The following is a 27,943-nucleotide window of genomic DNA, read 5'->3' on the forward strand; positions in this document are numbered from 1 at the left end:
TCCTAACTTACAAAAACTAAAAGTGAGATTACCATTTCTCTACAATCTAGAATAAAGAAGAAATCAAGCATCCAGAAAAGAAATTCATCTTATGGTTGGGAGAGAGTCAACATTTCCTCACTATAGTGCATTATTATTGCCCTTTCTGGATCTGTGGAAATGATCATACTGTCCCAAATCCCCATAGATTTGAAATGAAATTCTTATATATCAAACATTTCAAACTTAGTATGACTTCTTGAAATAAATGTATGTTTTATTCCTTTCTTGAAAGCATCTAGATCTTAAGACCAAAGCATAGTTATCTCCTCAAAAGGATTGGTTGTCAGGCTTTTGATGTACATCAACAATATCTATTTAGTGACCTCCCTAGTGAAGGCTTTTTATAGCAGGGCCTCAGCTCATTTGCTGAAGGATTTTATCTAGGGGTTTGTGATCAAAATCTTGAAGCCTTGGATTTCCTGTAAATAAATCTCTAGAGTTTCTATGGTCATTGATACTCAGAGAGGTAAACAGGTGGGATTTACAAAAGATTTAGTGAGCCGGAAACAGATAAAAATATTAAAATTCTGATTTCTAGAGGGTTTCCCCCCTCAACTTTATTAGTCAGTTAAATGTTAACTAAGAGATAGAATATTCATTTGGATAAGTGGAAGTTCCTTACACAGGGAACTGAAGGTTGTTTTTTTTTAAAGTAGGTCTAGTTTATCAGTTTTTAAACTTATTTTAAGAACAAGTAATAGATTTTGTTTGTTTTTAAAAGAGCAAAATCAAATATAGGTTGTTAGAGAAGGGGGGAGGAAAATTCACCCAAATCCAAATGTTTATACAGAACAACTTTTAATTTAATTTTTATGAATAATTAGGAAAATAACTGCATCATAAAGGAAAATGCATTATAGGGAAAGCAAAAATCATTCATAATTTTTGTTGAAATTAAAGAGGCTATTACAGATTCCATTCATCAGAATGGGGGTGTGAAGCAAAATAGATTGTTACAGTATGGATTAGGAAGTTGGGTTTATGCATGGGAGAGAAGGAAATGTTTAAGTGGCAGAATGGTTTGCCAAAAAATCATTTTAGCAGCTAGAAAGTTGCTTGTAAATCTGAATTGCCTGTAGTTGAAATGTTTGTGACTGAAGAAAAAAAACATTCAATAGCCTTTATGAGTCCTGGCCTACAATACTCTGGAGAGTACGCTTTTAAAAAGAGTAATATATAATAACTATACATTTTCAATCAGTTCTCTTGATCCCAGCTCTCTGTCATTCACAAGAACTTGCCAAATCTATTGAGCTTCCTAGTAGTGACCCACCCATCTAATTCATGGGCCATTCTACATTTACAGAGAGGTCAATAAAAGCTTTCCAGAGCTGCAAACCTCTCTGTAATGGTTGTCCTAAGCAATACTGTCTGAAGAGCCCCAACGGGAAATTGGAAAAGCAGCAGCCAATTTCCTTTTGCTTTTTTACTGCTTTTTGGTGCTTCTGTTCTTTTCTTTCCACCAGTGTTGAATTATTTTGTGGACTAGAGGGATACCTCATTCCAGGATCTCACATGGAGGAAAAATTATATCAATCAATTAAAGAATTTAATATAAATCTGGTCTAAAATTCTGACAGTTAGAGCACAGGACCAATAATCAAAAGTTCTGGGTTCTTTTTCTGGTTTTCCCTCTGACTCACTATGTCACCTTGGACAAGTATTTAATTTTCTTTTTGTTTTCTCATCTTTAAATTGTGGATATCAATACTTACCTACTTTATAGGAGAGTAGAAAGATTTAACTAATTAATATTTGTAAGTGCCTTGAGATCCTTAGATAAAAGGAGCTATAGAAAGGCAGTGCTATTATTTAACTCTTGTCATCTTCTCACTTTTTCCCTCCTAACACAATATGAATACAGAATTAGAATGAGAGGATATGCTTATTTTTAGGTTTGTAGTTCAGAATAATGTCCTTGCCATTGTTCAAGATATGGACCCTTTCAACAACATAAATATCAGAATTGGAGAATTTAATGGGAGATGCATTATCCTAAGATGGAGCTATTCCCTTGAGTATTTTCTTAGCATTTTCAGTTCTTTTCTCTTTGTGGAGCCCTTTAGTTTAACCTATTTGTCACAAACTAAATGAGTGTAGAAAATATTCACGATTGAGATGACTAAAGAAAAGACGGATTTGGGTTTTTGTGGACCAACAGATTTCTCTAGTAATTTTGCTTCTTTTTTTGTTTAATTCAGGAATTAATTTATTTCTTATGGACACAAAAGGCTATTTTGCTCATTTATGCCTAGTTTTTAAGGCCTTGGCATCAACATTTGAATCTGAATCATCCTGCTTATAAATCCCTCGATTTATTCACCTGTGGAAAGAAAGAAAGTAAAATCTTCTTGTCTCTCATATGGAGAAGATTCTGCAGCTATAAACTCTAAAATGATTGGATTACCTGTCTGTAACACATCATCTTTCTTTTGTGCTAGTAACATATTGTTTCAGAGCCACAAAAATAAGTTATTTTGCATATAAAATATTTTCTCAGCTTTTCTTCTTGGTCATAAAATATAACCTGATTTTTTTTTCTTGCAAGGTTTCTTGTAGGTTTAAGCTCTTCTGCTATTAAGTCATATGCTTCAATCTTAAGTTTGATTTTTGTCAGTTAACCTCAAACCTCAAATACAGGTTTTCACTCCAGGCAACCACTTTGATTCTTCTAGTCAATCCCAAATTTAGCAAAACTAGGGATGTGCATATCCTTTTCTCATAATTATTGAGTTTATACAATTCTTCTCCCCTTCAGGATCTTTTTGGCAAGCATTCCACTCTCCTGGGTTTCAAGGTTGTGAGTTACAATTCATTCAGAGTTCAAGCCTTTGGTTAAGACAATGTCCTGAGGGTTATGAGGTCTGTTAAATGGCTGAAGTAAAACTAGTGTTTTAGTTTCCCTATTTGGTTCAGTTATGTCAGGGGCATTGAGAAACTTCTCTACACACCCTGGCACAGTGGTGGGCAAGCCACAGGCCAAATGTGGCCCATCAGGGTAATTTGCTGGTGGGCCGCCAGACGTTTTGTTTACATTTGCATGGCCGCCCGCAGCTCCCATTGGCTGGGAACGGTGAACCGCGGCCAGTGGGAGCTGTAGGCAACCGTGCAAATGTAAAGAAAATGTCTGGCGGCCAGCAGATTACCCTGACGGGCCATAAGTTGCCCACTACTGCCCTGGCATGTTTAGAGATTCAGGCTGAGAACTTGCAGTCTGCTCCACTGCATCCCTACGGAGCCACATTGACTTCAGGGAGCTCCAAATAGGTACAGGAGCCTTCCCATATGGCTTGCAGGATCAGGTCCTTATATTGTAATCAGAGATGTGGCAAGAGGAAATTAGAGAGGCCATGACCTTTATTAAGGATCCAAATCCATTATTTATTCTCTAGGTTTACCAATTTTAGTTACTGAGAGTGTGCTTAGCCCACCGTTAATGCTTTCTTGCATCTCCTCTCTAACAAATGGTCTTTCATACAAAGGTATTTATCTGCTTCTATATTCTTTTAAATGTAGTGATAAAAATGCCTCCTATAAAATATGAAAATGTGATATTTCCCCTTTGCAAATGCCGGCACAGGGCCTATTCACAACTCAGGTTCTCAAGATTGTGCATAAGTGGGATTTAAATAGTGCAAGGCCTTTTGCTGGCCAGTTCAGCCAAGATGAACAAAGGCATCTGGATATAAGTGCTCTAAACAGCCATCATCGTGTTCCTTAGAAACCTACCTTGTCACCTGTCTATATGTGGGAATCTGTGATATACAGTTACAGTGTCAAGTTCAGTTGTTCCCCTATAGTATATTTTCTCTAGCTTGTTATGTGCTTTCTTTATTTTCTTACCTGTATAATTATATCAGTAGCATTTTGGAAACTTACTGTTTATAGAACCTGATATTATAGTCCTGGTGAAGGAAATGAGATCAAATAGTGTCTTTTTCTACATATGACTGTACTGATAAAATGAGAACAGATAAAGAACACAGACAACATCAGAAAAACTATGTCGCAGTTTTTAAAAAGGCAATGAATATTCATTAAAAAAGTATAAATCAACATAATGGAATAACAGTTGATCAACATGCCATTGAATTTTTACCCCAGTAGTAATGTTACAACAAGAGTGCATCATAATAATGTAAGAAATGGCATACAGACTCAATTAACTTTCATATTGCAATTTATAAAAGAATGAGCACAGTGGTTATCTGGATGAAATGTCTTTATTTATTTCAACCAGACACTTGTTTCTTATATTGTGTTTTTTACAGTGTCCACTGTCATTTATAACATTAATTGATACAATGTGGATTTTGAAAAGCATTCTCTAACTTGCTGGGATACGATCACTAATAGGTTCATTTCTGTAAGCTCTTAAAGTACACTCACCTAGTAAAACAACTTTATTTTCACTGTTTAGTGATTCAGCCAAGTCCTTTCCTTCCAGTAATGTTTATTACATTTACTAGCATGAAGATCATTTATATGTTTGTTCTTTTTTGCCTCAAAAGGCTGCATGGGCTGCCAAGTTCATCCTGGTCTTTGGTGATATGGCTTACTTTGGTTAGAGTGTCCAGACACATGTTTGTATAGAACAAAGTAAAACATGGATTTTATTATCTAGCAATGGTTTGCTTTCACTGCTAACGACTGAAGTCAGATTGCACAGTTCATGGAGATCGAAAAGTGCAGATGTTATTTTACCCAAAGTATGCAATATTGACTAGACTACTCCAGTGCATGCTGCGTGCCATTTTTAGTCAGTGATCTCTGCATCAGAGGGGTAGCCCGGTTAGTCTGGATCTGTAAAAAGCGACAAAGAGTCCTGTGGCACCTTATAGACTAACAGACATACTGGAGCATAAGCTTTCATGGGGGAATATCTACTTCATCAGACGTCTGACAAAGTGGGTATTCACCCATGAAAGCTTATGGTCCAATACGTCTGTTAGTCTATAAGGTGCCACAGGACTCTTTGTTGCTTTTTACTGATCTCTGCATGTTCACGAAATTAATGCCATCATTTGATCATGGCGACAAAAGCAGTACAAGTAAGGCGCAACCATTAAATAGATATTCACTTCCTTCACTTCCTTAATTGCAGCGAGCAGAACAATCTGATTTTCCTTATGGTAGAAGCCAAGCAATTATACTGCTTATTGTGCTTTTTTTTCTTAACCAAGCCTGCCTTTGTTCATAATATCTCAACACATTTAACCCATTGAGATATTTTTTGTCTTCTTAATTTCAGTCCATATAGTTTCTGATGGTTCTACAAGAGCCTTGCTTTTTATATCTGAAAAATTAATAAAAAATTCCTTTGTGCTGACAGCTCTATTGTAGTCAGTGTTCAAAATATGAAAGAATGAATGCTAAATGTTCATAATGTAAAGTGTCAAGAGTGCAATCTGGGATAATAGAATACATGTCTTGCAAACTTGCAATTTAATATGGCAAACTACTTGGTCAGCAAGCAAATTAATTCATTTATAATTTGATATTATTGTAAGTAGTGGGTCAGCTTTTGCAGGCAGCTCCATCCTTCACAGAATTTTGTTATCACACAATGCATTTCATAGTTGAGATACCTTGCAATAAAATCAGTGAGTGGCGTTAGATGGGGGAACATATTTTCATGTTATCTTTGAGTGGAAGTTGCATTTTTCTTAATATTCTTTTCTTCAAACGAACAATTGTTCCAAGTGTTTCCAAGTTAAGTTCTTTGACCAGAAAGGCTAACTAATGTTTTCAGTAATGGCCCTATTAGTGTTTTTGACCATCAACTGTTGTATATTATGACTTTGTCATGCTGGTGTTTAATGCATGTATAGAGTAGTACACTGATATATTGTCAGTGGTATGTCATCTCCTACAATTTCATGAAGAAACTGGGCATGTTCTTTCTCAAAACCTCTCATTTCCCCATAGCAGATATTTTGCTCTGAGCTGGTACAGTGTCCAAAAAATATTGAAAAAGTAAGTGCAAGCAGAAATGTCTGTTATGAGGGCTAAGGGACAGACATCATTTTTTGAGTCTTGACTTACACAAGAAAGATGTGAATCTTTACGGTGAAAGAAGACCAAGGCCCATTTTTTCAAAAATAGCCTAGAAGGTTGTTTGTTTGCCAGAGTTCAAAGAACTGATTAAAAGAACAGCTCTCTGCAAAAATAGTTATATAAAGAAAAAAGAAACTATTTGACGTACTGTAAAAGTTACTACTGCAAAGAGAGTTTCATTCTGTTGCACACACACAAAAAAAGGGATTACTAACAAATTTTATTTGCTTTAAAAAAAAGAAAAAAGATTCTGGAAACATGATTAAGTTAGCTGATTGTATAATCCTCATGCAGCACAGTTTTTGAAGCATACACATCTGTTACCTTCCTATTTCATCTGCTGATAAGGTACCATAGGTGGTTTAAAAATAAGGTCTATCCAGAGGTACCCCAGCTGAAATAATTTGGAAACATTTGCAGAATGGTTACCATTGAAGGAGAAAATAGGTTCTGAGACCAGCATAAGATGCTGGTGCAGTCTGCATTTCACAAATAGTGCAAGTTATTACTGACCAAGTCTGTCACCTATAGGATGACCAGACAGCAAGTATGAAAAATCGGGAAGGGGGTGGGGGTAATAGGAGCCTATATAAGAAAAAGACCCCAAAATCGGGACTGTCCCTATAAAATCTGGACATCTGGTCACCCATGTCACCTAGGGCAAGAACTATGCTTTTTAAGGGCCTCAAGGAACCATTTCTGGGGCGGAGGGGGGGGAGGGGGAATGGATTGCTTGGTAGTGGCTGCCCCTTCTACTATCAGCTAAAGGAGATATCGTGCTCAGATGATGGAGGCCTCTGTATCTTGGAGAGCTGAAGGATAAGGTTCTAGTTGTGTGTGTGTGTGTGTGTGTGTGTGTGAGAGAGAGAGAGAGAAATTTGTTACACCAGGAGGAGGGACCCAGACATACGTGGCCCTAGTTCTAAGTCAGTGTTTCCTACACTTGGGACGCCACTAGTGCAGGGAAAGCCCCTAGTGGGCCGGGCCGGTTTGTTTACCTGCCCCATCCGCAGGTCTGGCCGATCGCGGCTCCCACTGGCCGCAGTTCACTGCTCCAGGCCAATGGGAGCTGCTGGAAGCGGTACGGGCCGAGGGACATACTGGCTGCTGCTTCCAGGAGCTCCCATTGGCCTGGAGCAGCAAACCACGGCCAGTGGGAGCCGCGATCGGCCAGACCTGCGGATGGGGCAGGTAAACAAACCACCCCGGCCCATCCGGGGCTTTCCCTACACAAGTGGCTTCCCAAGTTTGGGAAACACTGTTCTAAGTGAATCTCTACAGACTTTAGGGTCTGCAGTCCCCATCTCATGATGGAAAAAAGATGAGGTAATTCCCTGCATAGGAATAACCTGTCTATGTGAACTTGGGTGCCTTGAAAATTTCTTATGATAATTTTTGCATTCATTAAAATTTTATCAAAATTGGGCATGACATATTTTTGTACAGTTTGTTGTCATACAGTATAGGGTTATTTTGAGGCATTGTTTTTCAGCACTTTTAAAAATGTAGAGCTAGGTTGGTTGAGATGCAATAATTCCCACAAAATGGGGAAAAAAGCTGGAGAATTGAACTTGAAGTGGGTTTCTGTGCTTGAGTATCTTCTAGAAGTCTTCCTGCAGTGGGGTTGCTGATGGCAATAGTTTTTTATTATTATTATTATTATATCCCAAAAGTAGCATCAGGAAAACTGTAAAAGAAGATCTAACTGGCTTGTTAGCCAACACAGTTTATGCCTTTTGGTCCTTGTGCCATACCTTTGATTTAAAGACCAGCTCCTCATTACTGATTGGGCAATTGCATCGATAAAGAGACTAGCCTTTGGCAGTGCCTCTACTGTTGACTGTCCCTTGGAAGACGATTTGGTGTAATCTGTGCTCATACATTGGGTTGTTGGCTGCTTAAATTCCACTTGGTATTCATCTATGGTTGGGAATTGCTATTGGCCTAGATTTTTTTTGTTGGTTTATTTTTTAAATAAAATAAGTTGCTAATTAAGGAAGAGAGACAAAACTAGCTGCTTAATTTACCAACAAAGCAAGGACAATCAGTGATCTGTAGCAGTTGTTACTATTGTGTACTCATGAGCAACTATGAGTCAGATGGTATTTTAAAGGATTTTATACTATTTTACTGGACAATAATTAAATCACCAGCTAAATTTGCATTTGGAAAGTAATTTGCTGCTCATTGTAATTTTTACATTATTAATTTTTAACTTAAGGTTTTACCCATTGAGCAAAAAACAAATCAAGCCCCGCTCTTATCTATGTTACCAAAACACATCACTTAAGGTAAGACATGCATTTCCCAGGGTGAACCCAGTATTCAATATTTGGCTCACGGCAGCTCCTGTATTTGTTACAAATTCCTCAAATTCTACAGGTGCTCCCATTTTGTTATATTCCCAGGATTTATTGTTTAGATGGTGTTTTGTCATTAACATTAATTGCACATTCAGTATTAATATTAATTACTATTCCTTGTTTATTTACTTTCCCTTTTTGTACTCCATTCCAACACACACAATGGCCCAAAGCACAGTGCTTCTTTGGCACTCACTGAGGCAGAAGGAACAAACTGGATTAGGAATCCCATGAGTAAGTGATATGGCACTTAAAATACAGAACTTCCATTTAGGAAACTTTTGCCCTGTAAGTACTGAACATTTGGTCACACCACTTTCACTATGAATATGTTCAGTGAGTGTGCATGCTATGCTCCTTCTGTGTATCCCCAAATTTCAACCCAATAAAGCTGGTAGGGCACTCACTGAAGCATTACAGTTATTAGAAAGCAAAACTATTCAGCAAAGAAGAACTGGTGATGAGATTAATTAGGAAATTCTGCTGAGAATTCTTGCCCAGGAAATATTGCCATATCAACCATTCAGTCCTTGGGAATGTAAATGAGATTTGACCTGGCTTTAATAAACTATGGGAAAGCACTGCATTGTGTTGTGTCCAATGTATCAATAAAACAGATATTTTTAAACGTAACTGCAGGTTGTGGATAGGTCTAGATGATGGTCGGGAACAGCTCCCCCTTTCCCTGCTCTCTCTGTCCCCAACCATCTCTCTCAAATCCTTCCCAACCTCCCTTCCCTAGCCAGGAATATAGGGGACATTTCTGCTTCCTTTGTGCTACATGAGCAATGCGGAGAGAGCACAATAGGCAATGAACCACCTAGCCCTTAGTATTGAGGTTACAAAATGAATTCAAAGCAGGAATAACTGGGTGGCTAAATCCACGGTAAATTGTGATGGATTAAGTACCATCAAAAGTGAACCTGCGGGCATGGCTCCATGTTATTAAGTGTTTTCTCAATGACATTCATAATGCTCTTTACACTTAATGGCAGTTATCGTACCCACACAGAGACCCTACATGTTAGTGGCAGGCCTAAAATTCTAAAGTTACTCTCCTGTACCTGATGGACTTACTTTTTTCCACACAAATGTATAAAATTACTTTGCAGTTAAGATCTGGGTACAGCAAAACCTGTCTTGTATGAGCTAAAGGTAAAAGTTTAGTAGAGGTGTCCTTTAACTACAGTTCAAATAACATTATACTGGACACATTATGAAAATTTTAAAGTGGTCTCTTAAAAAGGTGAATTGCCCATTAGAGTAACAGACTGTAACATGGTTTTTAGTTATTAATAAGTCAAATTATAGCTGTTAAAATTTCCTTTTATATAAAACAAGAGATATTGGGATTACAAAAATATACTAAGGTTTAAAAATGTAAAAAAATAAAGACATATCGAAGATTAAAATCCATATTTAAATCTATACAATATGCACAATATATTGTGTAAGCATTGTACATGGTAAAATCTGAAAGGCCCTTAAACAAAGCTGGAAGCAGGTGCATGGTAATGTACTGTTTTATCATGCTTTTTTCCGGGTTTTTTAACATGCCACGACCCCACCTTAGTGTTGCTCATACTCTAAAAGCACATTACTCAAATCCAGTTTCTAGCTGAGTAGAGCTTCTGACTTTTTGTTTTGCCAAGTAATTCATTAATGACTCCTCTACATGCCTTGGGTGGTTCATATCCATTATCCTCATTAACAGTTTAGCCTAAGGATGTCTTTCAATATAAATAAACTTCCAAAATGCTTAGATAGCATAGTTGTGTTTCTTTTTATAGTAAACTGCAATTCTCTAAATGTATTTGACTCTTTTGCTGCTCAATGTGATAATGAATTGTAGAACACAGTACATTAGATATAGAATTTGCTGTTTGTTTTTTTAACATAGTCTTTTACCAGTGCAACATCTCCCCCACAGACATGAGTTCATAGAACACATGTTCAAGTAATTTTCCCTATATAGCTTTTAACTAGTCAGGTAGACTTTTAAATTATATTTGCTGGTTTAAAAGTAGTTTTGAATTGCACCTAAGATTTGTTAGGCAATTCTTTAAAGCTTTTAGCATCTATTCACAATAGAACTGGAGGGAATTTTCTTTTTCATGTAAGCTCTTTGGAGTGTTAGACACAACTTAAGATCAGGGATAGACTCGGGATCCAAACCTGAGCTTTGTAGTTTCCTGCAAAAGTGAAATGGGAAAAATAAAATGTTGCTTAATTAAAAGTTGTGCAGGACAGTTCTTCCTGTTAAACAGAGGGGCTTAATTCAGAAATATTACCTTTCTGGGACTGAATTACTAGCTCCGTTACTCAGATTACAGTTAAGGACAAAATTGTAAGATTTTCTTACAGTGGACTAATTAATAAGGTTACTAAAACCCCCAGAAGAGAACTTCAGCTAAACGAGGGTCATACTATTGCATCATTTAATGTGACAATATTATTTTCTTGCTGCATATGCATGTGAGAGGAGACACAAGAGGCAAAGCAAGTCAACATCATGCCTTAATGGTGATAAATATACATGTGATGCCGTCCCACCAGTGTACTGTAATACTGAAAACATCATACTATAGTTTATCATTGTTATTTTTCCTAAAGCACCAGCCTATGCCAGATTGAAAGAACTCCTATGTTAATTATGTCCTATAACGTCATTCTTAACACTAGTGCTTATTATCTTTATAATATTTTAATGTTCTCTCATAAATTAACTTAATTTGGAATCATTGTTATTGATGGAAATAAGTCTACTACATCTGTGAATCTATTCCATGATATTTAGCAAACTATACATTTTCCCTGTTAATAAATCACTATTCAATTCGCTCAATGAAATTAATTCCACATACTGTAACTGCTAATGTTAGTTCACCAAATATCATTTTACTATTGCACACTCTCATTATGTTGCTTTCATTTACAATAAACTATCAGCATCTTCTAGGAAGCTAACTTACATAAGATTTCCATAATCTGTTTTCAGGATCTATTGAATCTAACTATTTCTAATTCCTCTGTAACATCTTCACCTTGGCAAAGAGTGTTTAGCCCCAAAGAACAATCTTGCAGGCATATTAGCATTAATATTGCTACTATTATGCACAAAAAAAGGTTGAAGGGAACCGCTCTTTTGAATCAGTACTGTAGGCACCATACCAAAAAATCTCATAGTTTCCCGTTAAATGTTTTAAGAGTACCTTGTAAATCATTTACATCTTTCTGCTGCTAGTTTGCTGTTCATAGTGTTTAGCCTGGCTCCAACAATACAGGAAAGTTCAATTTTCATTTTATTGAAAAGAACAAAATATTGTAAGTTTTTTGCTCATTACGGTCTGCTTTTTCTGGGACTGGTAGTTTCCCAATCACATACATCACAGATGTCCTGTCAGGGCTCATATACACTGAGTGAAGTATTTGCATCCCCTTGCCTGTTGATGGAGTGAGCATGTTTGTCTACAAAGTGCTTTTCACTGAACTAATACATGATTCATGTGGACTCCTTTGAACAGGACACTGATCTGTCTGGACACAGTTGCTGTAGGCTTAATACTTAGAAGTGTTACTGTAGGTGAAACAGGTACAGTGCAACCACGGGCGGCATGTCAACTGGTGGTTGAGGGAGGCTTGCCCCCTGCCTTGCTGTTTTCACCCGAGGCCCCACTCCTTCCGTTCCCCTCCCACCGCTGAAACCCAGAGCCCCCCACCATGGCTGCTGGCTCCACCCCAGGCTAGCGGCTCCAAGCCCCCCCCTCCCCCAGCCCCAGAACACCAGATGGGCGACACGGCCCCAGCCCTGGAGCACCAGTAGGGCAGGCCTCCCCACCCCAGCACCAGGCCCAGCCTGAGCCTGGGCCACACCAAAGGGCAAGAGCAGGAGGGGAACTGGGGGCGGAGCATGGCCAGGGCCACACCTGGCTGTTTGGGGAGGCTCAGCTTCCTCCAGCCTATGATACCCACCACCCATGAGTGCAACTAATACAAGAAATACTGAGATGGACAAAGTACACACAGCCTAATTCGTTTGCTTAGTATTGAGCAACTGAACTGCATGTTAGACTTGCCTCATAGAGCAAGAACCTTTCCTGTCTTTAAGGAGTATTCAGTACTATCGCTTCTCTGTGTGCAATAATAAACGGAACTAGACAGAACTAGTTTCAATTCATTCATGTTAGATCAGGAAATGATTATTCATTTATTTTATTATTCATATATGGATGCAATCAAAAAATCTTTATTGTGAAAAAAGCTGATCCAAAGCACATTGAAGTCAAAGGAAAGATTCTCATTGAATTGAATAGGCTTTAAATTGAGTTCCTAGTCCTTCGAGTAACCAATTTAGCAATTTTGACAAATTAAAAGCAGGTATACAATGGCTGGGAACTTCAGAGGAACCTAAGGGAGTTAGGCACTCAACTCCATTTCAGTAGAAGTAGGACACTTAGTTTCCTTAGCCTTCTTTGGAAATCCCAGCCCAAATGGTTAAACATGAGGCTACATCCTGCAGCCCTTAATCAGGCAAAAGTACCACTGAAGTCCACCAGAGTATTGTTTCAATAAAGACTGCAGGCTTTGACCGACAGAATTCCCACAAGTTGGCAAAAATGCATATAAGTTAAACTACGTGCCACACACACATAATTTAAAGAAAAATCCTTCAGCTAATAAAAATAACATAGATGGTCCTATTTCTAATGCTTCCTCATTCAAGTCTCCCTGATATTGGGTATGGGGGCTTCATTTTGGGCCATAGCTAGAATGAAATCCATTTAAATATATTTATCTTTTCTTGTGCTCCAACCCGTATCTTACCACAGCATGTGAAAAGCTGGTGCCTAATGACAGCCCTGCACAGTGAGTGCAGAATGGTATAATTCAGTACTCAAATATTAAATTGATTCTAAAACTACACTTTCACAGTGTCTATTTTTCTCTTCTAAAACTGATATTTCTCTTTATGTTGAAGGCATTTCCTCAAAACAAAGCTGATTATTTCTTGTTTTTTGTTCTTATTGACTATCCTTTTGTTCTTATTGACTATCTTACAGTCATAAGAAAGCAGAAAATGGATACTTAAAGACTTATAGCAGATGAATAAAAATATTTTTGTTTACTCTTCCAAATTCCAAGTATCAAAGACACAATGAAACTGTGCTTCATTCTCCAGACTTGCAGTTGGCAGCAATACAAAGGCCATGCAAGGAGCCTGAAGATTACATTGTTAGACCTCCTGGGCTTTTGTTTTGTTGAAAGGGACAAGCAACTTTATACAATTTAACCACCTCCAGCCTGGATCCCAAATCTTTTATGTAGAGTAGTGTAACTATGCTAAACTATGGCAGTAAAAACCCTACCAATATTTTAGTGAAATGAAAAATCCACACTTTAAGATCTTATAGCTGCTGTTCATTGCTGAAAACTTATATTTTGGAGCCCCAGTATAATAAAAATAGCATTGTGCAATACAGTAGATTTACTTTAATAATAATCTTGTATTATGTGAGGTGTTAACTTACCAAATTATATAACTTATATAACTTTGTTAATTAAAAAGAAAATCACGTTCCACAATTAAATTATTCTTCATTTAAATAAGAAGGACAAAATGAAAAAAATGTGGCAAATACTGTACTTCATGTTATTTAATGTTTGAAAGGACAAGTATGGATATCTTATGTATTTCTCCAAAAGAAGCATGGACAAAAACAAATGTAGTGCTATGAAATCAAAATGGTTTTAAAGTTCTAAACCACCCACACCCACCCTCTTCCTTTTTTCCCCTTCTTTTTACATGGCTGTTCTACAGAGCTGGCCAAGTAGTTTGAAAAAAATGTTGGTCAAATAAATGTTTTTCTAAATGGCAATTCTTAAATAATGAGTATTCCCCTCCATGACCTTTTCATGTATAAGATGTCAGATCATTGTGGAGGGGCAACCAAACCAGATTTGACTAGCTGTTTTCCTATGAGTACCTGGTACAGTGTTAGCCAAGGAGAGGTAAGGAAGTGGAGGTAGTCATGCTTTTTGCATTTGACTTCATGTGTAGGACACCTTCCATCCCCAAAATGGACTCATTAGAGTATATCCATTTGGTTGCTGAGTCCTGGAATGAGTTTGGTTTTTGGAATCCTAGCCTACAGACACATATTACTTCCCATGAGTCTGTATAAGCTAACAGTATTGTGGTGGGACTGGCATCAGTGCTTTATTATCCGTGTGTCTAAGATATTTTTCAGGCATCCATTACTATAGTATTTGAGTAGCCGTAGTATCCAGTGTGACATCAATATTTATTCCAAAGTTAATTCTAATTTGTTAGTTTAGGACCTCATCGCATCTGTGAGATTATCCTACGTGATTTAAAATTTGAGATGGGCATGATCTGGCCTTTATAATTGGAATAGGACTGGAGATTAAGTTTTGAAAATGGCATGATTGGTCATATCACTTTTGCATTTTGATTTTGGGGTCTATCCCATCTGCTCTTTGGGTGTTCTGTGAATGCGGGATCCTTAAGGTTTCACAAAGACACTGTTCCTTGATAGCACAGGTCAGAGACCACCACTAACATAGCTCATATATCAAGATGGTCAAGGGTACATGAATGAACCTTTCAAAGAGGGCACTGAGCGCCTAGTCTCTTTTTCTTCCTCTTTCTAGTGCCCAATGTTGTGTTGAACTCTTCCTTCTGCAGGTACAGTTCTTCCTAACCCAATCAATGCTACTCCGTGTGCTGGCCAGAAGACGTGCTAGATAGAATATAAAAGACATTTTGTTCCACATGATGTTGAAATCTTGCCTTCATAGCCTGCCAAAACTATACATAAGAGGTTGCTCTCAGGACTCCACGATGGATCCCCTTTGTCACATTCTGATACTGAGTTGCTTGGGGCTGTCTGGTTATGCTAACATATAAGCATAAGGAATTGCTTGCCAATTTTTTATTTCTTCATCTTCGTGCTGTTACATCTCTTTAACACTGTATACTTTTTTCAGATGTGAGTGAAACTCAATTAGTGCATGTTAACGTTACGATAAATCCTATAGAGATGAGGAAGTAATTCACAATGTACTCTTGCAATTACATGAATTCCTTGGAAGGAAATAATTATTTAAATTTTGATGATCTTAGTCTTGCATCTGCTTTACAGTTAGCTAAAATGTTTTTCAAGGGAAAAAAAGGACAGATTTTTTGTTTTTGTTTTTGTTTTGTTTTGTTTTCCTTGATCATGAGGGGGGAAATTAATTACATAGTCATGAACAAATAGGGACATTTCATAAAAATGCTTAAAAGGGAATGGTAGGTCAAATTCTCCTCCCATTTACACCAGTACAATTCCAGACCAAGCCTATTTAAATCATTTTAGTTATTCTGGCTTAACACCAGTGCATGAGAGCAGAATCTGTCCTACTGTTCTTGGCAGTATTACTTTTTTTTTTTTTTTTTTTTGGCAGATATGGCCACTAATGTTTTCAGTGGATTTTGAGCTTTATATTTAATGTTATTACTTTTATTTTAATATTTTAAGTAGCTAGTGTAAATTGAGTCCCCTAACAAACAAAAAAAAAGAAAAAACCCTTTACCCACCAATGTTCATTTGTATTTCAAATGACCCATTACATTTTCACTAACAATCATTAGAGCTGTGTGATCTTATTGAAGGTTGGTCTTGGATTGAAATTGTAAAAACTGCCAGGTCTAGATTTGGTTCCAGTGCTGAAAGTAGCACAAGAAAAGGTTTTTTTTCATTATAGTACATGACCAATTTATCTGAATACAGTCATGCCACAGTGAAGAACTATGCTGCAGTATTGTTTTGAGTCTTCCAGTGGAAAATGTAGATACAGCTTGGATCAAGCCTGATGAGGTTTGCCATCATTCAGATTTAGTCACAGCTGTTTACTGAACTTTAGATTCTAGTCAAAGCAACATGAAAAGATGTTAGCCCTCAAACTAGAAAGCCAAAACCATGGAATGGAACTCAGGCGTGAAAAGAACCCTTGACAACAGGATTTATGTTCAACTTATAACCCTGCTGTTATGAAGAGCCAAATCCTGGCCTTGTCAGGCATGGCTATAAGGAGAATGTTAGCCAGTTGACTCCACCTAGGCCTGTTCTGCACCTATTAAAAATAACCTGGTGCAAAAGAGATGTCCTGATCCCACTGTGCTATCAAGACATAAACCTGCTTGAGAGAAGTGGGGAAAGGAAATGGGTAACTCCTATTACTCAAACCTCACCCACCCTTAAGGGAGTTTCTGGGCTTCAGATCCTGTGCTCTCTTGATCCCTTTGCCACTGACTATAGCTATCATTTGTGGGCTGAAGTCTTGAGTACACTATCGCTCTTCTATAGGCTTTTCCATTCAGGCCCACTCTATACCCAATGCTTTCTTCCTTGCTACCCACAGCTCATCCTATTAACTACATACTCAGTTATCCTACCTTTGACAAATCTTTTCTGTTCTACCAATGTTTGCCCTTTGCTTTCTCCGCATACTTGCAACAAGACTAAGCCACCCATTCACACCCTATATTTTACTGGTGAAATGCTCAGTAATTTGTTGCGCAAGATGACTGAGAGCATGGAAATGAGATTTACTTCCCCCAATTTATATCTTTATCTTACATTTCTTCATATTGAACTGCATGCTCCACTTATCTACTCATCTGCCAGTTCAAGTAATTTTAAATCATATCACTTTTCTCTTTTGTATTTTCTCCTCCCGTGCCGTCTCCCATTTTTGTATCAGTGGCAGATTCAATCCTTTCACTTTACTCTACTTCTGTCCGGTCATTAATATTTAAAGTGAATAATGTTGTCCTAACATTGATCTTGTTGCACTCCAGCAGCCACCAAGAACAAACAATATAAGGTTATGGCATTGATTTCATGGATTTCAGTTTTTCCCAATCATGTTCTTGTTAAGCACCTTGTAAAATACATCATGTCACATGCTCATCTCTTTTGTTTCATGGCAAAATGAATACAGTGCAGGCAACAGGCTTCACACTGGGACAGTCTGTCCTCCCAAGTGCCAAGGAGTTAACAACCTTTAATTCAGAGTTGTATACTCCAGGGGAACCTAAGGGCAGTCCAGAGCATTCAGTACAGTATTTCACATTACCATAATTTGTGAGCAGCTGGATAACCTGGCTCCTGCAAACCGGTATCACAGTCTAATAAAAATCTAATAAAATGTTCAAAGTCATTCTCATGTCCTCTGGGGAGTATTATGTAATACTTGCCACTGTTGCAGGAACCTCGGTCCATCCATCTAATCTGCTGTGAAAGCAAGGTGCAAGCACGGTGCACCAGGCCTAAATGGCATTTCATGTCTCAATTGTGGAGCACTTTTTTTTGATAAACTCAGGACTTTTTTGTTGGCATATAAATCATTTGTAATAATTTTCAAAGTGGGCATACTGCAGTTGGCTGAAAATAAATATAAAGAGATGATGCAGTTTATGCTGTATAAACAAATCTATAATTGGATTTATCTATTTCTCTTAATTATTTTATATCTTAATGTACTCTGTCACAATTTGCCAGATAATCTTTGACTTGGAGGGCTATGTTGAAAAAAAAGTCTAAACCAAATTTTGCAGCACTCTAACCTGTACAATTTGGGGGAGTGTCAACTTTTGCAAAAAAAAAAAAAAAAAAAAAGCAATATAAGGTCTTCCAGTGCTGGAGGTTGCATCACATTCTGTGACTACCTCTTAAAAGTATTTCTTAGAAAATCTCTTAGAGTACATGTTGGTTAAACGATACTTGCAATCAAATCCACGCTGGTTTACAAGATCTCTGCATAGGCCTTAGGCCATAGGTCTGGGCCTTAGTCTGAGTCTAATTCTCCTCTCATTTAAACAGGTATGAATCAGGAGTCATTTAGTTTGTCACTAAAGTTGCCCTGGTATATAATTAAAGTAAGCAAGAAGACAACTGGGCAACCTGTCTTCTATTTGTCTGTGGAGTGTAATGCACTCCTGTGTAATGTATAAATAATAAAAATAAGAAAATCTGGGGTACAGAATGGGGAAATCATCCCCTATTGTGGAAAAAAAATCAGATAGAACTTGCAGAGCTAATTAGCCAGGCTAGTGTTTCCTCAACCTTCAGAATACAGAGCAAAATGTTTTAAGAACCATTTTAGTCAAATGGATGTAAACTATTTAAGAGATTTTATTGAGATTTACGCTTGTGCAAATTTTAAAGACACGATAGAAATTATATAAAGATTTTCAGTGAGGTTGCATATAGTATTACTAGTAAATGTAAAATTCAGTTCATATTGGAAATAGAGGTGAGGCAGATTTTGTATGTCAGGAAGAGTAAATAACATTTATTGCTGCTTTAAAATTTTTTTTAGCTTGTGCTCAGGTAATAAGTGTACAGTCTAATACAATGATCCAGGAAGGTACTTAAGAATATTGCGCTTTACATTTATCTTTTCCATTAAAAACACCCCCAAACCTTGCCATAGTGAAAGAGATGCATTAACAGAACATCACTTCCTTCTTTTTTATTTTGTATATTCAGATTATTTCCTTGAAATTGCTTATCCAATCCTATAAGCCTTTAAGGGTAGCTGAACCATTAGCCCATTGTTAATTCTGGGATATTGCACAGGAATTTGTTATGGGGCATCAATAAATTGCTTTTTCTTGGTGGTTAATGTATTCTTTGCCATCCAGAAAAAGACTCAGACCCAAATCCTTACATTTTTTGAAGATCTGGGCCTAAATTCTTTATCACTGTATATTTCAGCATTGTTGTTGGAAAATTGGATCAACAGGGTGGACCTATTCTAATGCTACTGTTGTTCTTGGGAGTAAAGGGATGAGCTTCATAAAGTTTTTGTTCATGTGATTGGTAAATACCGCTTATTTTTTTTGTTCCTTGTTGCAATACATAGTAAACCATACTTCACACTCCAATTTATGATGCTCTTTGCCAACCTTATTTCCTACAACCAACCATCACACAGTTAAACTTTTTTTCAGTTTGCCATAAAATTTTCCTCATCAGACTCAAAGTTTTACCCATCACTAGTCACCACCTGGTGAAACATTATGCAAAGGAATGGGGAAGCGGTGGCAGGGGGAATGGAAGAGACAAGGTGGAGCTCTATTCTGTAGTCCTGCTTAGTCATAATTTTATATTAAATATGATGGGAGTACAAAGGCTGAAAGATAAAGATGATCACTGAATCTGTAGGTGTCCAGATTCATCCTGATTTAGGGCTGGGAGATTGCTAACAAAAGGCCCAGTGGACATTTGTTTGATTAAAAATCACAGAAAACCCTCTCTTACTAGTCGTATACTTTTGTAGTTGATTTCAGTGAAGTTACTCCTGTTTCATAACCATGAGAGAGACTCAGTCCCATTATGCAAAAATTATACATATGTAACTTGACAGATTCCACTGAGCCATAAAAGTAAGTTGAGGACTGAGCAGAGAGAGGTTGAGGTGATCCAAAAAGTGACCTGTGGGTAATTATGTAAGGAAACAGAGGGGGTGTTTTACCAGTACTGCTGAGATGCTGGATAATTCAGACACACTGGTGTTTGTGTGGATTGGACTCAGGTCTGGACATGACTGCTCACTCCTTCTGTCTCATTCTTCATCTATGCTGTTTGTTATAGTAGCAAAAGCTAGGCCAGGTATGGAATAGGGCCAAGGTGATTTGAGATGACAAAGGCATGGATTATAGCAGCAATGTCTGCCTCTGAAAGAAAAATTGTCTCACCTTGCCAGATGCAGCTGGGAAAGTGCCTTCTTGGCTACAGTGGTAGACCTCATTCACAAATATTGACTGCATTCCCTTATTCATTGGTGCAGACATAGCCCTCATAGCTTCTTCTATTTTGTTCCTCCAAATCACCAACATACCATCAACATGCATATGATTCCATTACTCTCTAATACCTATTATGTGTTATAGTGATTAAAACAATTTAAAATTAAATGTAATTGAAAAACAGTTTATATGTCAGTTACTGCACATTAGACAACGTTCAAGTCTGTCTGTTCTACTATGGTCAGGTATTCTAAAATAAACAAACAGGAAACATGTACACATGAAGATTTTTTTTAAAAATGACATACAGCAGTCAGTCTGCTGCAGGAGTTACAGTACCAATACTGAACATACTTTGACCCTAGCGTTTCACAGCCATGGATAATTGTGTCAAAAATTATGCCAATTGAATTAATGCAATGACAAAGTAGTTATACATACTGTATATAATCACAAAACATCTGTTAGAATAGCACATGAAATCTGGAGACACTTTACCCATGTTGTGAAGACCAGAAAAATTATTAGCTAGATGCAGAAGGAAAAAAGCTTGCCAAAATTTTCCAAACCAAGCAGGAGGTTCCAACTTGTTTGAACTACACTTGATATATTTGTAGGGGCTTTTGCAACAACAGAAAGCTGGACATGCCTAAAATGTGTTGGCAAACTCAAGATATGAAGAGCAGATGTCCTAACCTCCACCCACTTAATTATGGCTGCCAGTTTAGTTAATATCTTCCACCTCATTGAACTGCCCAGTTGGGAAGTCAGCAACGACAGTGCAACAGCAGAACAAAGCTTATGGTGCCAGTTATCTGGTGTTTGTACCTCCTGTTAGAAAACAATGAGAAGGGACCATTTGTAACCAAAGGAAATCCATAAATACAAGAAATTCTTACACTATTACAGTACTACTGACAGATACCTTAAATTCCATCCTCATCCTGAACATTACCATGGCTTGAATCCAAAGACAGCAGCTGTACAAGATGAGCCAGCGAGGTTCCTCACTTTGGTTATGAAGTCCACTAAGTTTGTTTTGACTTAGTCATTCTTCATTTATTTTACTGCTGCTTTGCAAAATTCTGCTCACTCACTCACAAGGAGCAAGTATTTTTTAAACGTTTTTTAGAGATAAGTTAAAATATTCCATTGTTTAATTACTATCATGGGATGAGTGGGAAGATTCTGTGCCTAAGCTGGTTAATTTTGCAAGATTCTATTACACTATCACTTCTCATCAGGGTAAAATGAATATGAACTCTCCAGGCAAAATTAGGCTGTCTTCATATTGGTGACAGACAATTTCTGTGATGAAATATCTTCAATGGTTAGGAAAGACCCTTTTGAAAGAACTAAAAAGTTGTGTTTGGCAAATGTTATTACAAATTTTGAGTACTAGGTAATTCGCCTACCATCCAGCCTATACTGGAAGTGTATTTTCATTATTCTTAGGGTGCTATTACAGACAGAAGAATCCTGCACACTAAAGTTGGACACCTTGTTTTTAAAAAAGTGAATCTAGCAATGGGAGATCTACAGAACCAGTGTTTCTTTTGTTTTTTCTCTCATCTCCTTAGGTGCGTGTGCATCAGCCATTGAGCCAGGCTGAATTGACCTATACTGCATTTATAGAACCGGGTGGCCTCTCTCTAACACATGGCGTTAGCACTACACTGTCCTATCTTTTTTGTTGGTTAAGTAAAATTAAACCGATATTTTCCCACCAACATGATTAGAAATACCATTGAAATAAATTAAATAACTAAAAAATAGAGATGGGGTAAGAAAGCTGAGTTTTTGCAAAGTCTCTGGTTAATTTTGGTTTTATAAAACCAAATCAAATAGGGGTTAGTTCTGGCTTGCATTTTATCCAATCCACAGAACTTCATAAAGGGTTCAATAAAAGCAAGGGGTGGGAGAGGAAAGAAAAATTCCAATGCACAAAAAAGTTTTATGTTAAATAATAAACTTTGACCGCCAGAAAATGAGGGTTCTAAAGGAATAGCTGCACTAGAAAGGAGCTAGCCATATAAAGATCAAGTTTATCAAGACATACTTGTTCTTTTCTAATTTAGGTGAGGCGGTGGTGGTCGTTTTGTTTTGGAATATGGGAATTTGTTTTGTGATCAGATTTTATTTAAACCTTAAGCCAGTCACAGAACCTACATAAATATCGCCAAGAAGAACATCATAGTTTCCATCTATGTTTTGACCATCATATACTGAATACAGAATATGATACACTTCAGATCTGTAATTTATTCAAAACACATACGCACAATACAGATCCTCTCTGAAACTTAAAATAATAATATAACTTGGAGCTTTAAACATGTATTTGTTAATGTTACTTGGAAATGTGCTGCACTTGGTTTGTTGGTATCCAGTTCATGATGTTAGTTCATGATGACTGTCTTGAGACAACAGACATTTGGTAAATAAAGCAGTACTAACTTTTTCAGTAGAAAAGAAGGAAATAATTTTCTCATTCATTTCTTCTCTTAAAATAGGTAAAAAGAAAACATGTTTTTGCCAAGTAGCCAGGGCTGGATCATAGGTGGCTTGTGTTCAGGGTGAAATGCTCAGTGTCTGGGCTGAAGAGTCGAAGGTCAGTCCAGGGACTGGCCAAGTCAAAACTTCAGAGTCAGAGTCCATTACCAAATTGAGAGCCTGAAGCGAGAATAGGGGTTAGGTTGGGCCAAGGTCTTCCACCAGCGTCACCAATGGCCCTAAGTTGAAGATAGTAAACCAAGATCAGGGTCAAAGGCTGGGCCAAGGTCAAGTATCCAGGATCCAGGCGAGTTGCAGCAGGGATTGGCATCTCAGGCAGAAGCACACCAGAGGTCTGCATTGCTCACACAACTTCCAGAAGTGACTTCCTGGTTTATATGGAGAGTGCCAGCCAATCACAGAATCAGGACTGTTGCTCATATGCCTTATGGCGAGACTTCCTGCAGGGCTTAACATCTCAGTACTTCTTGGTGGTACTCCTCTGTGGGCAGCTGGTGGCAATGAGGAAGTACTGTTTGCTTCAGACCCTGTAATCCCTGGCGCTAGGCCCATGGGTTCTAGTGCAGTTCTGGTAATAAAGAGCAAAAATGCACAGGATAATTGTTAGCCATTTGCAAATGCAACTTTCACATTTGTAGTTAAACTAGTCTATTTTGTTTTGAGAGATTGAGGAAAAGAGAGTGGGTGTTCTGATTGCATTATTCATCTCATAAAGAAAATGAGCTATACAATAGTGTGATGAAAATACTTCTTCCGCTATGAAGGCAATTAACGTATTCTGGGCAGGCTTTATAACTTACCATATATTTAGCAGGACAAATCATTGCCTGAAAATGTATATTTACCTTGCATTAACAAGAGAAAGCCTGTAGGGGGAGTTTTCTTATTACGCTTCTAGAGTAATTGAAAACTGAAAATTGTAATGCTTATTTGGACTGTTTCTTGCTGAAGATTCCTTTTTCTTTAAATGTTACATCTTTAGATTTAGAAGAAAAAAGGAGATGAAAATACCATATTGAATGTAAAAAACATTGAATATTACGGCATAAAAATGTATATGATTAGTAAATAACAGAATATTTGCGATGACTTCCATACTTGAGAGCTGCTATACAATTAAGGAAACAAAGGGTTCAGTGTATATGGGATGGACCTGGGAGTCTGGAGACCTGAAACCTAATCTTGACCTGCTGTGTGACACTGGTAAAGTTACTTGCCTTTCCTGTGCCTCACTTTCTCCAACTGCAAACAAATGGAAATAATGTAACTGATCCAGATTAGCTGGCCCTATGAGGCCCCGTTAGGTCATTCTGATAGCACAAAGGGGCAGTGAAGTCAACTTGACTGACCTCCTAAGCTTATCTGGGCATATCTGGCCAAAAGGGGCATGGATGGGGAGCTGCTGTACTCCATCTACCCCAAGATTCAGGAACAACCATTTCATAGAATCATAGAATATCAGGGTTGGAAGGGAGGGCCCATGGTCAGCAAGGCTCATTTTAGAACCAGGCTATACTAAGTTGTGCCAGAGGCTGAGTAGGCTCCCAGCCAGCACAATGCAAATGTGACATAAAGTCAACTTTGTCCCCCACCTTGGGTCTTGTGCCAAGCACATTTCTGCTATAGCCAAGAACTGGGCCCAGTATCCACTTTGTAAAACACTTTGATGATACTTATTCTTTCTAAAGCGCACTGAGATCTATGGATGAAAAGTATTATGTAAGTGCTAGGTATCATCATTTATTGATGCAAACACATTTTTATTGATGCAAACACATTTCAGTTTAATTTTGAACCCAGCTATAGAGGTGAAATTTTACCATCAGAATTCAACGTTTGATGAGGTTCTAACTGCTGAGTGTGGCTTTTAAATTTACTTTGGCAACAGTTTTGATGCATGGCCAAGGACAATATCAAAACGATCCTGACAGCATATTGAGAATGTAATAGGAAGTATAGTACCACCCATATGTGAATGTCATAATTCAGGAACAGAATGAGCGGGGCATAGAGAATGGGGCTGGAGAAATAGAGTGAGTGGAATAGGTCCCTAGTAGACAAAAACAGCCAAAGGGATGTAGAAGGAAAGAAAGAACAGTGTGATTGTTAGCCTGAAAGCATGGTGGGAAAGGGAGGAGAAAAGAGAGGGTGGATATAGCAGGAATGAGTGAGGCTATGCTGAGGCCGCCTCCTTAAGAAGTAATTAACTCACAACCTGGTGCAGTCAGGGGCATCCAGGCTCAAGAATGAATGTCTGTTCTATGCCTAACAGATCCAGACTAACACGGCTACCCCTCTGATACTGTTCTATGCCTGTTACTCTCTGATTCATAGGCTGGCTAATAACCATCACCCACTTTCTGTCTATTTCTTCTTTTTATTTTTCTGGACAGGTTGTCCCCTCAGCTATATTATGCCGTGTCCATATGAGCACTGCAACTACGTCAGTAGAACATGACATTCTGCCACTGCAGACCTAGCATTTAATACTGTGTTTACAAGCATTATAAAATCATTCTCTGGACACAGTTTCAGTGCCATTGCGTATGGTGTCAGTGGGTGAAAACACTGTGATTTCAATGTAGTAATGTTCAGGGCAATGGAAAAATCAGGCCCTGTGTATTGGTTTAAACAAGAAATGGTATACACCCTATAAAATTATTGCTAGGGTAGGATTCATGTTAGTCCACAGTCCTGGTGGAGGGAGTGCTTGTTTGGAAGTGTGGCAATAAATGGCTGATGTATCAGAGGAAGGTTGGGTTTTGCAAACTAGCACTACCCTGGGTGTGTCAGATTTTAGTTCAAATATTTGATCACTAGTGGTTTTAGGAATAAAGTTAATAAGCAGCTGCTTAGAGCTAGCATCTTGAAATGTCAAATATTTCCCCGAAGCTAGTGATCCTTTGTGGTGGAAACTACAGACAATGTAAGATGCTCCCGCTCTTCTTTTTAGCATGCAGGATTCAGATCCACCTGCTTCTGATGGTTGCTCCCCCACTATTCCTTGCCACACAGAGAAGGAGAGGACAACAGTGATGGAGAACAGGCTACTCCCATGCTCCAGGGTGTATGGACAACTGCAACAGCTGGAGTAGACTGGTTCTGACAATCTGTGTGCTCCTGTGAGAGCTTTCTTGGGATCACAAAACTACAGAGAGAGCTAGTGGGCCAAGTTTGTGGTCAGAACGGCAATAAGGGAAGGAGAAAAATGTGGTTGGGGAAGGTCACCAAGGAGAAAGGACAGGGAAAGTGAGAAGGTGGATGGAGAGCAGGGCTGCTCTCGGGATGTTCTGGTCTAAGGCCTAAGCCTGAGACACTTGGCAGAAGGAGTGGCAGCAGGGGGCACCAGAGTGATTACTGCAGGCAGCCACTCTGCATATCTTTCTGTAAACTCCATTCCAGCAGGACTGTTCCCTCAGGCTCTGCTGCAGATCAGAAAAGCTAGGATTTAGTGCTCCCTGCTGAACATGTAGGCACCTTGATTGCTGGTGAGATTTTTTGCAAAGCTCTAGTGGGTGAATATCACTTACTGAAATATGCTGCGTTCTCTAAACCAGGTTATTCCAATGTACAGTATATTTTGTCTTTGTGCTTCACTGGAATTGGGCAGATTAGCTTGCCAAAGGCTTGCAGTCGCTACCTCTTCAGCACATTAAGGTCAAACTTAAAAGAGGACCACTGACTGGGGGTGGCTGGAAGTGTCCCAGATTGAGCATAGAAAAAGAGAGGCATCCAAAATCAATGGTCATTATTTAAAATGTTGGCTGAAGTTTTTGGTTAATTGTACTGAACCTTGTTTTTGCCTTACTTGTTATGCACCAAGGCCCCAATTTAGGATAATAATCCATTTTACAGTATGTACTGTATGTGTTTGTGCAAAGAGAATCTAGAAATAAAACAAGAGAGCAGCTTGGAGAGATTTGCAGTTTACTTTTTTAAACAATGAGCAGCAGCTTAGTTACACGCTCTGTACTTCATGTAACAAGAAACCAAACATTGTAAGTGGAAAGCCAAACAATTGGTTTGCTTATGAGAACTTTCAAATGCACATCTTCCAGTAAAAAATATTATTTCTTAACTCTTGAAAATCTGCAGGCATTCAGACATACTGTACTTATCCTAAACATTAATTTGAGATTAGGAATCTGGATCATGCCAAGTTCTAGCAACTAATGAGAAAAAAAACCATAGGATTAAAATATAGCCTTGCATAAAGCAAAACTTATGCAAATTAGTTCAAGATATATTATTTATCTTTACATTAGATAAATGCCCAAGCATTAGCCCCAGTTCTGAATTGTGCTCTGGCCACTTGGCATTGCTCCTCCAAAACAAAGGGGTCAGAAAACTGCCAGATAACGCCAGGTGCAAATTATTCCCAGAGCAGTGTGGGGATGCGTAATGGCTCGCTGAACCTACTAGTGTAGGGTTTGGAGGGGACCTCTTGGGGGAAATAAGAGGTATGGTTGGAACACACTACTATGTTGCTGTACTGGGCTGTCAGATGGTCCCTCAGGGACACTTGAAATAAGTTAGAGAAACAACAGTTTAGCCCCTAGATCCCAAAGGTGCGAGGTAGTGTAAAGCCACCAAAGTCCCATTGCCATGTCTCTTGTGCTGTGCCTCCTGATAGATTAGATGTGGGTCCCCAAACTCCACATCTCAATACCCCTTCACTTTTGGGTGGGTAGGGTGAAAATCTTAATCCAGATATTTCCAACTGTTCTTTTCTTTCGAATGGGCTAAACCAAAACCATGGACCCAAACACCTACAGAATTTGGGTTGTTTGAAATCCACATCTGAACTGGGGGCTTGGGCCAATGTCTACTTTACATGTATGTTAGCACATCTGAATGTATATTGTTGTCTGTTGTCAGACTAAATGTAAATAGCATGTCTCCTTGGTAAATATCCCAATAGGGGAGAAATCCTCAGTATTATATCAATGCTCATCATGCTACTTTATGTTTGTTGGTACAGAGAATTTGATAACTCCCTGTTTTCACAGATTCAATACAAAGCCTTAGCAATTCACAGTCTGTTGAAATTTAGCTAACAATTAAGCATTGTGGCCTGATCTTGTCAGGTGCGGAATGCTTACATTCAGTGGGGGTTGAAGACATTCAGCACATTACAGGATTGAACTCT

The sequence above is a fragment of the Emys orbicularis genome, chromosome 7 (assembly GCF_028017835.1).
Source record: "Emys orbicularis isolate rEmyOrb1 chromosome 7, rEmyOrb1.hap1, whole genome shotgun sequence".
In the NCBI taxonomy this organism is placed as follows: Eukaryota; Metazoa; Chordata; order Testudines; family Emydidae; genus Emys; species Emys orbicularis.